Raw genomic sequence first — 7,009 nt, 5'->3', positions numbered from 1 at the left:
ACAATACACACGGGTAGTGATGTGGGTTACAGATCATTCAAGGTGGAACAATGCATTTATAAGCTAACACCAGGCATCAATCTGCAGGTCTGCATACATGGGAATGAGCTATGCATTACAAAACACACGGGCGGGGTTCTGTGTTACAATATACTTCAAGGGCAGTGTTCTGCATAATAGTATACACAGAGTGGCTTTTCTGCATTACAGTGTAACATACTTGCCTACTTTTGAAAAAGCATTTCAGGGAGACTGTGAAAGCAGCACCTATGAGCGCGGCAGTAAGTGGGTGTGTACTGCTACATCTGAGAGGCGTGTCATAAAATTGATTTGCATCCACATGTAAATGAGCCCCAAAGCAGTCAGTAAGATCTACTTGTTGATGAAAACACACTGAAACTTCTCAGAAAATAAATGTACCCATAGGGATCATTGTGCCTTATAACCAATGCAGGGAAATTACACTAATGATCCCATTTGAATATATATATCTCTGTTTTTTCTTTTATATAACAGTGTCATAATGGGGGTAAAGTGAAATGAGGGAGATTGGTAGACTTTTTAGGGAGATTGCTGCTATTTCAGGGAGTCTCCCTGACAATGAGGGAGAGTTGGCAAGTATACAGTGTAAACAGGGCTATATTCTGCATTTCAGAGCCTAATTCAGAGATTTATGTAAATTAGTTATTTATTTAGGGATACTGATCACGATCTTGTATAAGCGTAAGGGGGAGAGATGCGAGCTGAAAAATTGGAGGCCCATCTCTCTCCTAAACGTGGACTACAAGATCCTGGCCAAGGTACTTGCCAACAGGCTGAAGGTTGTCATCGGACAGATCGTTCACCCGGACCAGATCTGCGGCATTCCTGGCCGCAAGATTGCAGATAGCCTTGCCCTCCTCAGAGACACGATCCATTACATCAAGGACCGGAAAGTGCATGCGGCTCTGGTCAGCCTTGACCAGGAGAAGGCCTTTGACCGTGTCTCACATGAGTTGATGGGTAGGGTCCTGCAGAGATTTGGGCTTGGTGAAATGTTTTGCACGTATGTTAACCTGATGTACCTTGATATTCACAGCTCGGTGTTGGTGAACGGCTGGAAGATTGACCCCTTTCCTATTCTATTTGGGGTCAGACAAGGCTGCCCTCTTTCACCTCTTCTTTTTGTTTGTGTTGTAGAGCTCCTGGCTGTATGCATCAGACGAAAACCAGAGATCAGAGGGGTCATCGCACCGGGTCCAGACCGTAGAGAGGCCAAGTGTTCGCTGTACATGGACGACGTCCCTATCTTCTGCACAGACCAGAGTTCGGTGACAGCACTCGTCCAGACCTGCGAGAACTTCAGCTGAGCTTCAGGGGCAAAGGTCAACTGCGGGAAGTCAGAGGCTATGCTGTTCGGGCAGTGGCACCTGTCAACCTCCGCTCCATTCCCCTTTGCTGTCAAGCTGGACTTCATGAAGATTCTGGGAGTCTGGTTTGGTGGTGAAGGTGCTGACTTGAAGTGCTGGGACGAGAGACTTGCCACTGTAAGGCAAAAAATTGGACTGTGGAGCCTCAAAGTCCATTCCATCGAAGGGAAAGCACTTGTATTGCGCAACGAGATCCTTCCTGTTCTGCAGTACACAGCGCAGGCCTGGCCACCTCTGGTCACGGTCTGCAGGGCCATGACAAGGCCAGTGTTTCACTTCATCTGGGGCTCCAAGATGGACAGAGTTAAGCGGGCAGTTATGTACAAGGAGCCCGTCAAAGGTGGAAAGGGAATACCCAATATCCCCACCATGCTGCGAGCCTTCTTTGTTTGCAACTGTATCCGCAGGACTTTGTGTGAGACTGATAATGACTCTGCAGGAAACTCCATGTCTCGCTTCCTCCTCCTACCCCTTTGGAGGCCCTAGACTGGGACAAGTGGGACAGCTCCATCCCTTACAATTGGAACAGGCCCTGGTTCTACCTGGATGTGTCCAAGTTTGTGAGGGAGCACCAACTGGAGGGAGTTAAACCTGACTTGTGGAAACCTAAGACAATCCACAAGCTCATCAGAACAAAAGACGTTATGGAGCCAATTCCAGGGCTCCCTTCAGCAACTGCCAAGCAGGTATGGGAAAATGTGGCCTCCAAAAGGCTCACAAATAGACACAAGGACATGTCATGGATGGCCATCCAAGGGGGTCTGCCCTAAGGTCATTCATGCACTCCCGTAACCTGTGCAGGTACAGACATTGCCCCTGGTGCATCTCACATGAGGAAACATCTATGCACCTGTTTTGGGACTGTACTTATGCACAGTTGTTGTTAGATGCCCTGGAACAAGAACTCAGACACTGTGTGCCAAGGAGCAACCTTTCGTACCACTCGTTACTTTATGGACTGTTTCCTGGTACCCACACTTATGGGGCAATCCAGGAGGCCTGGCGCCTTATGAACTGTTTTAAGGACGCTGTGTGGCTTGCCAGGAACCGCCTCATTCTCAGGAGAGAGAATGTGTCTATCCAGGACTGTCGCAGGCTGATCCACAGCCTGCTAAGAGACTATTCCATCATGGACAGCCCTGAGGAAGAAGAGGACTAAACCCCCTTCTTCTGCCCCTCTCCCCATGTGTGACTGTCCAACACAGAGACTGATGTTTTGTTGATATGTCTTTCTATTTATTCACCCTTCCCATATATGTGTCTGTCTTTCAATAAAAACTTCAGATCTGTGATTCCCCCTCCCCTCCCCCCTCCACACCCATAAACCTTGTTGATTGTTTCTTTTGTTTAAGTGCTGAATGAATAGTGCAAAGCATTATGTATAGTATAGGATGTCTTGTGCTATATGTTTTGCAATGCATTACATTGTAGGTTTGATTATGTTTGATAGTGTATTGGGTTTAGGCTGTGCTGCGACACAGTACACTTGTATGTATGGTTTATGTATGTTTTTTGCTATCTTTATGTTAATAAAGAATGCTTTTTTCAATCAAAAATTTATTTAGGGATACTCAGATGTCCGATGGACACACAGGACGGTGCCACCTCCAGGGCACTCAGCCATGTGCGAAGGCACGTCGCAGACAAATAGGGTTATTTCAGGCACAATGGTTTTGTCCGGACGGAAAAAAAACCTTTTTTTATTTGTAGAGTGCTTGTAGTCAAACAAAGAAATACATACATGCTTTCAGATGACACGAATACGGCACGGTCGCCGTGTTACAGCCATGAATAGCCACTGACAAGGACGGATGCTGTGCCGTCACTGTAAGGTACACGATTTTATGCATGCTTTCACACACCACGGTATTTAGTTGTACGTTGACCTTCTACCCTTCCAGTCTTCAGTTTTAAATATTGAAGAGATAGAAAACACACGCCATTAACATTACACATGGCACAAAACCGTTGCTTGTGAAAGTGACTAATCCATTGAAAAAAAATAAGCGGAATTTATTTTCCATCCGGACAAAACCGTTGTGTTTCCGAAATAGCCCTTACAGCCCTGCAGTCTGGGCAGCGTGCTGATTAGTACAGTACATATGGGGAAGCATTTTGCATTATCACAGTACAGTACAGTACACACATATCAGCACTCTCCATTAGTACAGTACAGTAAACTTACCGGGGCAGCCTTATGCCATGATGGTTGGCTGTATTTCCTCTTCTTGCTAGGGTCCTGGAAGTGATGTGAGTGAGGGCGAAAGTGCAGTTCATGAAGGCCAGCTAAACAAGTGTCCCCACTTAAAAAAAAACTTGTCCGCTCGCCACATGGTTATATTCCCCCTCTATGCCCACTTGGATGGTAGGGAATGACGTTGGATACTGGCTGATGACATCAGGGGTCCTCTCCGTGAAGGGGATTTAGGGGTCTAGTTACTAAGCAGTGTTAGGAGACAGAGTGAAAAGTGTTAAGGTACCAGCCAACTCTCATTTTTCAAACACAGCCTGTGACATGACAGTTGGGAGCTGATTGGCTGGCACCTTATCACTTTCTTATCACTTTTCACTCTATCTCCTAACACTGCTTAGTAACTAGACCCCTTAGACACTACCCTTATGCCATGGTAGAGAATGACGCTGGACACTGACTAATGACATCAGGATCCTCTCCGTGAAGGGATTTAGGGGTCTATTTACTAAGCAGTTAGGAGACAGAGTGAAAAGTGATAAGGTGTCAAGCAATCAGCTCCCAACTGTCATTTTTCAAACACAGCCTGTGAGATGGCAGTCAGGAGCTGATTGGCTGGCACCTTATCACTTTTTACTCTGTCTCCCAAAATTGCTTAGTAAATAGACCCCTTAGACATTATCTTTATTTATATTTGCATTACTATGCGGTAGCGTACTTCTAAGTACAGTGCAGTACACACGGGGCCGCATTCTGCATTACTAGTACAGTACAGTACACACATGGGGCAGAGCAACAAAAGAACCAGGCCACCGGGTATACATAACATATATAAATATATTAATTAGACTGATTGCGCGGCATCACGTGACGCCGGCCAATGCTAGCCCCGCCTCCTGTAGCCGGAAGTGACGACACGGGCCCGCTGGCTGTTGCTGCGCAGTATCTGGAAGAAAGGAAAATCCCGACACGTCCGCCTGTAGCTGCTGCTCGTCCTGACCCGCACCGACCGTCTGCCTGTCGCTACTGAGAGGTGACCCGGCAGCAGGAGGGCCGTGCTGTGCTGGGGGGAGGGGTTAGTTGCTCTTTGTACGGGCATCTCATTCACAGGTGTCCCCGGGTGAGGCCTAGCCGTCCCCACCGCTGTGTCCTTTCGGCCTGCAGCTCAGTCACCCTGTCTGCCTATGCCCACCATATGTATGCCCTTAGTAGTGGGGGAGCCGCCTGGTACTGTGCAGGAGACCTGTAGCTGGTATTTTCGTGCCCCCATCGGTCACAGTAGGGACAATTACCCCTTTACCTGTCCATGCACCATCCGTGTGTCCCTTGTGTGCTCTGCAGGACAGCATTGCCGGTGCTGTTTATACCCACTAGTACTGTACACCTGTGTTTCCGCAGGCACTGCCAGAGCTATAAATGCCCACTAGTAGTGTACTGTACACCTGTGTGATCTGCAGGCGTTGCCAGAGCTGTATATTTCCACTAGTACTGTACTGTACACCTGTTATCTGCAGGCATTGCTAAGACTGTATATACTCACTAGTACTGTACACCTGTGTGCTCTTTGGGCGTTGCCAGAACTGCATATACCCACTAGTACTGTACACCTGTGATCTGCAGGCATTGCTAAGACTGTATATATCCAGTAGTACTGTACACCTGTGTGCCCTGCAGGTGTTGCCAGAACTGCATATACCCACTAGTACTGTACACTTGTGTGCTCTGCAGGGCTGTCTATTCCCACTAGTACTGTACACCTGTGATCTGCAGGCATTGCTAAGACTGTATATATCCAGTAGTACTGTACACCTGTGTGCCCTGCAGGTGTTGCCAGAACTGTATTTAGCCACTAGTACTGTACACCTGTGTGATCTGGAGGTGCTGCTAGGACTGTATATATCTACTAGTACTGTTTATCTGTGTCTATGCAGGAGCTGGATATATACCCACTAATACTGTGCTGTTATACCTGTGTGATCTGCAGACGCGGCCTGGGCTGTAATACAGTATACACCGACTAGTACTAGGCTGTACACCTATGTGCAGCCTTCCCGTCAGTTCATGACTATCCAGTCACACCACATTTCAACATGCATTGTTTTTGTAAATATTTTGTATGCAGATTTTACCACATGCTTCCTTGTATTCTTGGTGACTTTGTTTTGCTTTTGTTTTTCTATAGTAAAAGAATAGCTTGTAAGCTGTTTTTTTTTTTTTTTGTTCTGTTTTTAGTTTTTTTTTGTCCCCTTATGCTGGGTACACACTTGGTGATATATTGTGAATGCATCGGCGGATGTCAACACCCGATAGGTTTGTGAGCGACAACATTCACAGACATATCAGGTCGACTCTACAGCACAGCCAATGTGCATCTATAGGTGTGTACAGGCGACCTGCTGACCACCAGTACACTGTTACACTAACATCTCAACTGGGTGGGCAAATATAAATGCCTGCCCAGTTGTGGTGTCAGAATAGATCGGGATTCCCAACCACACTCCTCAAGGCATGCTAACAGGTTTTAAGGAGAGCCATACTTATTTACTACCTCAGTTATTTTGATTTAACCATCTGTGCTGAAGCATGGAAGATCGCTAAAATCAGGACTGTTGTGCTGGCCATACACCAGACCAACTTTCCTCCAACCATCCAATTAGTTGGTTGGAATGAAAATCCAGTAATGCATGGGAGCAAAATGACAATCGACAAACACCAGAAAACGGACTAAAGCTTGTTGTTCAGACAAGTGTTTTTTTTACATCGAACAGATTTAACCAACTTGACTCAATTACCTTTTTTGTGTTTTCTGGTGTTTGGGAGCAAATTGCTGATTGTCATTGGCTCCCATGCATTACCCAATATTCATTCCAACCAACCAACGAGTTGGATGGTTGGAGGAATGTTGGTCTGCTGTATGGTCAGCACCTTGAGGACTGAGGTTGGAAATTGTTGGCCTCAACGTATCAAGTGACAGCGGATTGTTCTGCTGAGTGATCCGCCGTTTAAATGTGTACCTAGCATAAGGTTTTCTTGCAGGTTTATCATTCAACAATTGGTTTTCACTCTTCAATGAAAATGGTCTCTTAACATAGTGCAAAGCTATAGCACAATTAACGCATTTAACTGCAACTTGTGCATGATTTTAAGTATCCCAGCCATGTAACAATAGCCTAATCCAAGAGATATCACCGGAATCTCCTGCAAAAGGCTAATTTGTACTTCAGACCATGGGGCCTATTCATCATCACTTAATTTTTACAATTGCAGGTGAAAATTTTCATTATTGGGCCATTCATCAAGAAGGTAAAGCAGGAGATATCACAGATATCTCCTGCTTATCTTACTCTGGCCGATTGGCCCGCTGTACCCATACACTATTATGGGGACAGAATTAGTCAAGCTCCAAAAA

The 7,009-nt window shown here is 46.1% G+C and overlaps 1 protein-coding gene and 1 pseudogene across 4 annotated transcripts in view; both read left to right on the top strand.

The window, feature by feature from the left end:
• The first annotated feature begins 1,187 nt into the window (after positions 1–1,187).
• On the top strand, positions 1,188–2,568 carry LOC148474720 (uncharacterized; annotated as a pseudogene).
• A 1,911-nt stretch (positions 2,569–4,479) lies between these two features.
• The window catches only part of FAM168B (family with sequence similarity 168 member B), a 40,367-nt gene continuing 37,837 nt past the window's right edge, over positions 4,480–7,009 (top strand). For 2 of the 4 annotated variants that reach the window (XM_088458193.1, XM_088458191.1), the window contains exon 1: positions 4,480–4,633. The gene's annotated coding sequence lies outside the window, so the exon portion shown is untranslated. Of the gene's footprint in view, positions 4,676–7,009 lie in introns of all 4 variants that reach the window. The other 2 variants (XM_088458192.1, XM_088458194.1) reach the window with 2 other exon arrangements.

This window comes from Taudactylus pleione, unplaced genomic scaffold (assembly GCF_031769625.1).
Source record: "Taudactylus pleione unplaced genomic scaffold, aTauple2 ptg000815l, whole genome shotgun sequence".
NCBI lineage: Eukaryota > Metazoa > Chordata > Amphibia > Anura > Myobatrachidae > Taudactylus > Taudactylus pleione.
The sequence above is the reverse complement of the archived record's forward strand: the minus strand, read 5'-3'. Positions and strand labels throughout refer to the sequence as shown.